Source organism: Tympanuchus pallidicinctus, unplaced genomic scaffold, assembly GCF_026119805.1.
Source record: "Tympanuchus pallidicinctus isolate F22 unplaced genomic scaffold, pur_lepc_1.0 scaffold6, whole genome shotgun sequence".
Taxonomy (NCBI): Eukaryota; Metazoa; Chordata; class Aves; order Galliformes; family Phasianidae; genus Tympanuchus; species Tympanuchus pallidicinctus.
The window spans coordinates 13,121,177-13,129,089 of record NW_026294780.1 but is presented as its reverse complement, the minus strand read 5'-3'; the positions used below and the strand labels follow the sequence as shown (position 1 = coordinate 13,129,089).

The 7,913-nt window shown below is 45.6% G+C and overlaps 1 protein-coding gene across 3 annotated transcripts in view; it reads left to right on the top strand.

Annotated features, from left to right (window-relative positions):
- The first annotated feature begins 452 nt into the window (after nucleotides 1-452).
- EDAR (ectodysplasin A receptor) overlaps nucleotides 453-7,913 on the top strand; it is a 71,911-nt gene continuing 64,450 nt past the window's right edge. For 2 of the 3 annotated variants that reach the window (XM_052705665.1, XM_052705664.1), the window contains exon 1: nucleotides 1,000-1,092. The gene's annotated coding sequence lies outside the window, so the exon portion shown is untranslated. Of the gene's footprint in view, nucleotides 964-999; nucleotides 1,093-7,913 lie in introns of those variants that run through there. The other variant, XM_052705667.1, reaches the window with a different exon arrangement.

Here is a 7,913-nt window from a genome sequence, read left to right as displayed (position 1 = left end):
GCAAGAGGGAGCTGTGCATGCCTTGAGCTGCCCGTAGCTCCAGGGGACCCATTGATTTTTGAGGTCTCCCAAGCTGCCCCATGGTGCAGTCCTGCAGGAAGTCTGGGGCTCCCAAACGTTTTGCTGAAGAACAGGAAAGTGAGGGAGGGAAATTCCCTCAAAATCAAGATGTTCATAGAGTCATAGAATGGCTTGGGTTAGAAAGGACCTCAAAGATCATCCATTTCCAATCTCCCTACCATGCACAGCCTCTAGACCAGGCCAGCTCAGGCTGCCCAGGGCCCCATCCAGCCTGGCCTTGAATGCCCCCATGGATGGGCCATTTCTGGGCAGCCCGTGCCAGCGCCTCTCTGCCCTCGCAGTGATAAACATCCCTCTGCCATCTAATCCGTTTGTGTGTAAACGTTTGAAATACCGGCATTTGCAGATGAGAAGTTCGATCAGCAAACTTTCCCCTCGTTCCTTCTATCCCAGGCACCTTCCCAGAAATGTTCCCTGCCTCCCCTTTACGAGGCAGAGCTGGCAGAAGCCGCTTCTTTTCCTGCTCCCGAGTAAAACCCCAATCCATCCGGAGAGGAGCAGGCGGACGGGAGAGGATGCTGGGCGCCTGGTCTTCCCGCACCTCTAGGTGGGGTAGGCGAGTTTTTTCAGACCGAAGCCCTGTCCCGTTGCCTGCAGTTCGCAAAACTTCTCCGGCAGAGAGCAAGGAGCCAAGGAGAAGTTCTTGGGAAGCCCTGCGAGCCTGAAGGCAGCGCCCGGTGACAGCTGAGGGCTTCTGGGGGCCAGAGACCCCTGGGATCCTGTTGAGGACATTCATGCCGAGCTCCGTGAGGACGGAACACGCGTGCTGGTTTTGCCCGAGCCTCGGCATCTGTGAGAGTCCGTCCGAGCGCTCGCCCCGAGCCCTGTGCCTGCGGGAGGACCTCACCTCCGGGCTGCGGTGGTGGTGACCCCGTCTGTGAGGTATGCCGGCGTCGGGCGATGTGCCCAGCTGTCCCCAGAGCTGGTGCGGCTGCCTGGGGACCTGCTGTGCCGCAGGATTGTCGCTGGGACTCCGGCTGGAAACTCTGTGGGTTTAGGAGTGACCGTTCTGTGAGTTTCTCTGCTCCCAGCAGTAAAGAACTGCTTTTATTTGATTATTTGATTATTTATTTATTTATTTATTTATTTTCTGTGGATGCCAGAAGATAGTTGGAGATCTTGGTAGCATCTTAGATTCAGAATGCTTTAGCTGTATTTATTACAGGGAATCTCAATGTTCTGACCTGCTCACAGATCTGAGTGAGCCTGGTGAACCTCGAGTGGAGGTACGCATTTCTCTAGAGGATGAGGGGACTGCTGGTTTGGGTTTCACGTTGATGTTGCAAACTGCTTTGCCTGTGCATTTTACACTGTTGCTACATATTGGAAATTACGACCACGGTGGAAATTAGCACAGCAGCGGCAGCATAGAGGCTGGCTGCATGTGCATGTGAATACATGTTTGTAGCATGCCGATTTTTATTTCCTCTGCTTTCTCAGCCTTGCTGTGTGAGTGCTGAGGGACTGAGGTCTGGAGAGGAAAGCTTACCCGCTTTGTGCCCTGTACCTGTACTACCTGAGCAGCTTTACATGCCACCTCAGCCGCCTCTGTGGGAGCAGATTGCTCAGCCTAGGCTAACACCCATCTCAGCAGCAGAGCCAAGTGGCCTGTGTGAGCCTTGTGTGGTTGTGGCTGCTGCTGGTACTGAGCTGGTTGTCTGCTGCCACAGTTATAGCACTGGTGCTGTGGATTAGCAGAAAGGGTGCTTGTATGCCTGAGGGAAAGTGTGTTGTCATTATTGCAACCTGTGACATTTTAGATGTTGAACGGCGGGGCACTGGGTAGCGCTTCAGATCTATTCCCTTATCTAGTGCAATGGTACCCAGGAGCTTAGGGGTGCCACCCAAAACCTCTTTGTATGCTTCCAGCTACAATGAAGGCTTCCACACCTGTGGCTGCTGTTTGTTGGAACAGGTGAGGTCTATGACTACTGCTGCCACTCCTCCACAGTAGAGAAAGGAGATCATGTAGCGAATTGCTATTTTGCTTGATGGATCTTGAAATGTTTGGGTCAAATGTTTGAAATGTCTGGCACCTCTATGAAAAAGAAAAACAAAAAACAACAATAACCATGGATGTTGATGAATTTTAAAAGGAAATTAATTTCATTGTGCAAAATGAAGTCAAAATCCATGTCTGTGATCAGCATTACTCGGTCCTTCCTTCTCTGTCATAACTAAGATGTAATAAATAAGAAGAAGTTCTAGGCATCCTCTACTGAAGAGCAATACCAGTAAGGAAGTAATTTTGAGATGCAAAGAAAACCAATCAGCTGAAGGAAATATACTGTTTTCATCAGCAGCCAAGTTTGGCTACAAACCACTCACAATTTCTCCTGAGAGCCCAGCTTCACTGGAGGTATCTGATAACTGAAACTCTTACCAAAGGTTGGCCCGGCTCTTTTGGCTGCCAGGGTCCAACACTGGTATGTTACTGTTTGTAAAAACGTGCCTGAGCCCAACAGAGAGTTCAGATGAGAATGAGAACATGCCTTGAAAAAGACAGTATGCTTTTTTCTTTTTTTTCTCCAAATAAAGATAGATTTTTCAGAAAACTGCTGCCACAAATAGGCTTTTTTCCCCTCTGTTACACCTAGATGGAAAACGTGTGATGTTTTAATTTTTCATGTCAGACTTTGAGGTGGTCGTTTTTGAGGAATCATACTGAATTGTATGCAGTGGAAATCACCTCACTGGAAATGTTGAGCTGAATGTAACTGTACTGTAACGGTGTTTAGCATTCCTCTGGAAATGACTTCACGTAGAACATGGCAGCTTTGGCGTAAGGGTGACACTTCCTGGAGGACTGGAGTATTTTGACATGTCTACAGTTTCTAATCGAATCCATTTAGCCATACTAGATAAATGGTCCAAGTCTCAGTTTTCAAAAAATAGCAGCAAAAGCTTTTGAAGGTAAGATTAATATTAAGATAATGTTTTTCTCATGTTGTCATCGGTAGAGGAATTCCCCTCTAATACCCTTGGCAGAGTAGTTTCCTTTAGCTGCATTAGGACGGAACTGGGTTTCAGATAGTATCTATGTCGCTTCTCAGCTAAAAGGATAAATCGCAACATGAGCTTCTGTCTATAGAAGGCTGAACCAAGAGGTTCCAGCAGGGCCACTCCCTGCATGAGTCATTTGAGAGGAGCTGGGGTACATCTGTTTTCCTCCTCCGGGTTGTTCTCCAAACCAGGTCTTTTCTGCCTTCTGGAGTTCTCCTCACACTCAAGGCCCAGTATTTTATCTTTTATGACACCTTCAGAAGATAACAGGTGCTTCTTTTCACCTCCTGGAGCAGCAGCTGTTGGCGAGGAAAATACTTCCTTCTGAATACACAAAAATGTTCTGGCCACTGAGTCGTTAGGACAGAAAGCCGTTTGCAAAATCAGAGAGATCTCATCATATGTATTCCAAGGTGATAAATCCTTTTTTGACTGCTGTCTAATCCTTTATAGATATTTATCTCCTTGGAATACATATGATATATTTGACTGTCCTCCTCTGTAGATATTGTTCTGCCTTTGTGGTCACTGTGTGAGCAAAGTACTTGGCCATACTTTTCCCGGAAAGCTAAGAACCTGCGTTCACACAGCAGAGAACTAGGACATCCAAGTATTATTTGGAGGCCAAGTAACTTCTTGTTCTTTTATTTGATTTATAGCTCATCCAATTCTATAAAAAAACAAACTTGAGTTTCTGGGCCCCTTCAGTCAATGGCAGAGCTCCCACAAGGCTGGTGTGCCCAGCTCCTGCTGGCTCTGTGGCAATGCTCAGTGATCAAACGCTGCTTCCTGAGCCGTGCTAATGTTGCATGCATTTCTTCTGACTTGATGTATCTCAGATCTTTCTGTTTCTTCCCACCATGGAAATCAGAACAAAAGTGGAGAGCAAGTTATTTTCAAATTCATAAAGAACTCATTAGAAACAAAAGAATAAAAGATAAACAAAGACTATTTTAAACATTATCTGCTATTATCTTTTAAAGAAGTTGAAGCTTTGCCAGTGGATTTTCAAGTCTCTGTGGAGACAAAGTCAGGGCCACATCCTCCTGATCTGATGCTTTTGAGTGCTGGTAATCCAAAATGCTTGGTCTGAATCATCCACCATGAATGTACCAACAGGTTTCACATTACCAATTGTCCTAATGTCCTAATGTCTGACCATCTGCACTGCAAAATAAATAGCAAAGTCCTTGGTGGATTTCATAGTTTTTGGCATTTATTCATTTTCAGTCTCAGTTCTGCAGAATTGAGCTTTTTTGGATTTAATGCCTTAAATATTGCTCATTTCCTCTTGAGGCTGGTAAGGATTTACACAGAAGAAGAGACTGCCAGAGTTGTGTCAGTTTTATGGTGGAAAGGCTTTTTCAGGGGCTTGAAAAAGGTGGTGTTGGTGTTGTTTCTTGCTCTGTAGCTCTCCTGCATTTGCTGGTATCTGAGCTGGCCCTTGCCAAATTGCTGTGCTCCCAGGGTTAGGAGGTTTTCCATGATGCAGCCATCCAGGGGCTTCAGCAGCTGCTCTGATAATAAACACATGTAGAGTGTAAGCTGTGTTTTGGGAATGTTAGCTAGGTACAGTCCATGGCCACTGGAGATACTAGGAGAAAATTGAAACAGTTTATAATGCTTAGCTTGACTACACTTGCAGCATCCTGAAATACTGGTAGACCCGAGATCCTTTTGGTCTTGAAGGCCACAATAAGCCTTTTTGCAAACCTATAGCATCCAACCTTTCCCAACTGGTCTTCTGTGAAATATGTGCTTCCATGTCGAAGCCTGGTGCATAAAGATATGTGAGCTCCAGTTTCTCACTGTCATTGTCTCTGCCCTGAAAATACTTATGGATGTATGTCCCCTGTAGATCGTGTTAGTGAGCCTCTGGTTCATTGGACATTACAGGCAGGACATGGTGCTGCAAAAATTGACTGAATCTAAGTCCAAGACAGATCTTTGGTACTAAGGAACCATGGAAAGATTCACTTTTTTCCCACCTCCCCTAGAGGTTATGTTGTATACTAAGCTCTGTTACATCAGTCTCTACCCTTTGCTCAGCAGTATAACAGTCTGGGGACCAAAACAAAAACATATGGCCAAGTACCGAGAGAACTTTTAATTCTGACAGTACATCCATCTCTTGCTTCAGATAGATCACAAAAGAAAACTACTGAAGTGCCAGTTAAGCAGCATGCAATTATTTGCAGATTGACTATCAGGATTTTTCTTTAATCTTAAGCAAGTACCATTTTAATAGTTCAAGACTCAATATTTACAATTATCCAGACCAGAACGTATTTCTATGGCATGCCCCATTTTTCTCTCCTGAATGTATACATGCTCTGCTGCTTGGAAGAGTGACTGAGGAGGGAAGAATATCTGCATATTAACAGCTGATAAAGTGGCTTTACAGAAATTGGCTTCTGTCACTGAAAAGGAGATAGATAGACCCTGTGCATCCAGATCACACATCTTGGAAGAGAAAAACAGCAGAAATATGAGGAACAGGCTAGGTGAAAGGCTAAAATGGCAGACTCTGCTAAATTACCTGATGCTAGTTCATAGCCTGCTATAGTTGAGAACTGTGAAACATGGGACTGAAATTTAGCATCTCTAACCAAGAGGAGTTCAAAATTACTAAAGTACAATTTCTTTTCTTAGAAAAATAAAAATATGTAACAGACCTCAAAGGAACAGAGTTTAGTCAGTGCTGAGCATATTTTCACACTGTCCCTGAAGCACAATTGCAAAAGAAAAAAAGATAAATCAATCAACCAAAAAAACCCAAAAGCCCCAAGAAAAGGCTGAAGACGTGTTCTCTCTTTGTCACTTGAGATTTTGCCATTTCTTTGCTCAGGGGGAAGTCGGTGACAATGGGTCCCCTGAGCTCAAAACTTTTGTATTTCCATAAATAGATGGGAGCTCTGCGTGGGCTGCTGCTGCTGCCTGGCCTGGGCCCCCTTTCCATTCTCAGCCTTTTCCACCTGTGCGGTCGGCACAGCTCAGTGCTTCGCCTGCAAGCCACAGGAGTTTACAGGCTGGCAAACTGTCGTGAGACAAGGTTCACGTGAAGTCTGGCAGTCTGAAATGCACAAAGCGTTCGGTTGTGCTGGCAGTGGGAGGGCAGTAATTTCCAAGCAAGGGGCAGAGCACACGGCTGAGGGCAGGAACTATCTCAGCTGTCACTGCTTAATCCGTCACCAAGTCTGAGTGTCAGCACCCTCCAAGAGAGACAAAAGCAGAACTGAATATTCAAGCACTGTGGGGCACAGATTTATTTCATTATGTTCAAATATTGCCCCTTGATGGGCCTTGTCTCTTTAAATTTTCCATATAGAAGAAGCATATGCTAGTGTACTGCCAATTGAAGGGGTATATTTCTGTGTGCATATATAGATACAGTTGGTTTCTTTGGGACATAAAATACAAAGGGAAAAGCCATTGTTCTTTCCTGTCTCGAAATTTTCAGAAATTACTAGTTCTCACAAGCAGACCAAAACAGATAACAGATGGCACTGGCTAGCAACAAGGAAACCTAGATGCAAATCCACTGCAGTATATGCAGAACATCTCTGATGTTGCAGGGTTGTGTTTTCTATCATGGTTTCTAACCGGTTATGAGAAATGTCCTGCACTAGCATTTTGTGCTATTTAACTGAATGTGAAAGGTGCCAATAACTCAGCTGATGGCCAAATGACAAAATTGTTAAGAAAGGACGAAAGAAACGTGCAGGGGCTTGATGTGCTTCCAAGTGAAGCCAACAGGAGACTCTCCAGCACTCTCAGCAGCTCTTCAAATGGGACCTGTGCACCAGTATCTGGTAGACACCCAATGTCCACATGTAAGTGGGCTATGCTGCAAAAGAGAAAGTGTGTTCTTGTCCATGGACGTTTCCTTGACCCAGGGAAAATGATGCTGGTTTAACAGACAGCAGATAGAGACATCATCCCTCAGGAAAGGCAGCAGGCCCGGCATGTCAGCTTCACAGGTCCAAGCAGCCCTGCACCCTGCCTGCCCCAGAGCTTCACAGTGACCACAGCTGGGACAAAGTACTGGGATTTGTCCATAGCTGTAGGGTACTCAAAGCTTGTACAAAGCTGCTTTTAATTTAGCTTAAGTGGAAGTCAAACTAAACCCCTGAGCAGTATCTCTGGTGTAGGATTTTGGCTTGGGGAAGTGCCAGGGCACCCTGAAGAAATGCCCCAGGGACACAGCACGTGGGTGAGCCACATCCACGTGGTTGCAGCTGCATGACTGCACACATTTTCCACTCACTCCTGCCCACAGTGTCACCCCTGCCTCAGCTTTTCAATCCCAGCCTGCAGAACAAGGAAAGTCAGGATGAGTTCAAAGGAAACAGGAGTCCCACCAGCTTCTTCCACCATGAGCAAATCACTTCTTGCAGTGAACAGGTATCGAATCAGTCCCCAGTAAGGAACAGGAGAGGACTGAGCAGCTGTGAGGCCGATGTCTCAGTCAGCTGGGACTACAGTTACATGCTTTCTTCTCACAGAAATGGGCACTTGCCAAATCTCCAGTGTAACACAGAGCACTTGTTTCTTGTGCTGTAGAGTCCTGAGATAGCAGGCCTTGTATGCACAGCAACAGACAGACAAATGTACTCAAAATGACAGCGGTTTCTACTATTTACTCTTTTTGCCTCTGCCCTCAGTGCTTGTGTAGACAGATCCACGGCAGTGAATACAGTCTTACCTTGTTGGGAGAAGGATGTGGTTAAATGCTCACTGTTGTTTTCTAGAAAATGACTGTCCTGATGGGGTGCCAGTCAAATATTGGCCGAAATTTGAGAGCGCCCATGTAGCTCACCCATTTGTTA